The following is a 2,099-nucleotide window of genomic DNA, read 5'->3' on the forward strand; positions in this document are numbered from 1 at the left end:
AACGCATCACTACCGCACTGAATAGGGCCGGCTGTGTTCCAATTCGTTTTCTACACCGAACACGCACTAGGCGGCGTTCCTTTAAGAACCCTCGATAGGGTAGAGATCCCAGCAGCAGGGCGCGCACGTGAGCCGGCCGCAGTCATACAGGAGCGCGCCTCTGACGTCATGAAGTAACTCTCCGTACTGGAAGTGACTCACTGTGCAGGTGAACGATAAGAACAAGTGCTCGTTTAATACCTCAGTATAACGTACACCTCGTATTGCTTTATTGAGGGTTGCCAGATCCAGTGCAAAACCCCACCAGTTATATTCAGATGTTGATTATGTAAGTAATGGTCGCACGTAAAAAACAACAACAAAAAAACAACAACAACAAGAAGTACATTTCATCACTCAGGAGCACAATGCAGAACCAGGTACTATACATATGTATAAACAGCTCTAAGCAAAAACTTTTTAATGAAACAATGATGCACTCTCACATGTGCATCTTACATATGTTTTTTCACTCAGTGCTTTTAAGCTTTCATCACGTGATCGCGTATTGTCACGTGTTAGTTGATGGCATATGTACAATTTTCAGGGATCACCAGGTTGTTTTTATAATTTTTTCTACAAAATGTATTGACCTGTTCATGCATTAAGACAGATTTTATTTATGGGATAAAATTTTATATATATATATATATATATATATATATATATATATATATATATATATATATATAAAATTTCTACAAACAAGAACCCTAAAGTTCATGCAAAGAGTCGATTTAAGGAGTCACTTGGAACGACACATCACTTGTGGAATTCGGCAAACGGGAAGTCGGGTCAGATGGGAATTGTTGGACACATGTTCTGTTAAAACCTTGTCCCTACAGGCCCCATATGTGTTTGTACCACAGTGCTGTTCAATTCTTGGCTCTGATTGGTCAGAGGTGTTAATGGTTAAACACAAAAGCAAGATCCCCCCCACAATTTTTTTTGAAAAAACCCACTGGGATGAGATCATAGCATTTTATCTGCTCTTGGATTCATTCATTGATTAATCTTCTGTAGTATTCTGACAATAGTTTGTTTGCATTATATTTCCTATAGTAACACCTCACACAGGGGCTTGAAAGGAAGGAGTCTCCAGTATCAAAGCTATAAATTCATTGATTGATTCATCGTCTATACTGCTTTATACTGTATACAGGGTTGCAGGGAAGGCTGGAGTCTATGCCAGGAGACTTTGGGCATGAAGTGGGCTACACCCTGGAAGGGGCACTAATCCATGCAGGGCACACACACTACAGGCAATATGGGAACTCCAATTCTACCCCTACTTTGTTTTGGTTATTAAGCAGTACTTTTTTTAAACACATTATATTCATTTACATATATTTAATACATACGTTTATTTTGCACCAACAGACTAATTCCATTTGTCACATTCCAACAGTTCATTTTTATTTGTTTCTTTAATTGGTATTTGTACTGATGGCTACTCTACATGCCTTAAATTGCCTCATGGGAAGAAAGTTTTTTTTTAAATTTTATTTTATTGAATTTGCATGTATTTGGAGGAAACACACTAAGCACGGAGAGCACATGCAAACTCCACACACAAAGATCAGAGACAGGAAACAAACCCTCAACTCTGAAGGTGCCGTCTAAAGCTAAAACTTATTTCAATATATAAACTTATTTTTTTTAATTATTATTTGGCTTGAGAGAAAAAAATAAAAAGTGAGGTAATTAAACTAATTCCTGTTATTTTTTAGTCTGTTATCACTTACATTATGTATGTGTGTAAGCTCACATAACTTGGACCTTAAACATAATTAGTTATGAATCAAACATGCAGTGGTTACTCATTCATTTAAGAAATGTGTTCAAATTGCTGTAGTACCAGAGGAATAAACTAGGTGGCAAAGATAAAAATTCTCTGCTCTCAGTCACACCTGAAGTGATGTACTATTTCATCATACAATTTCATAAGGCACAATGTAATTTTGATATCGTCTGTGGAACTGAGATGTAATTAAAGAAAAAAAATTAAGATTACAAATTTCCCCCTTTAAAATCAATCCAATGTAAATTGAAGGAGACAG

This window comes from Clarias gariepinus, chromosome 12 (genome assembly GCF_024256425.1).
Source record: "Clarias gariepinus isolate MV-2021 ecotype Netherlands chromosome 12, CGAR_prim_01v2, whole genome shotgun sequence".
NCBI lineage: Eukaryota > Metazoa > Chordata > Actinopteri > Siluriformes > Clariidae > Clarias > Clarias gariepinus.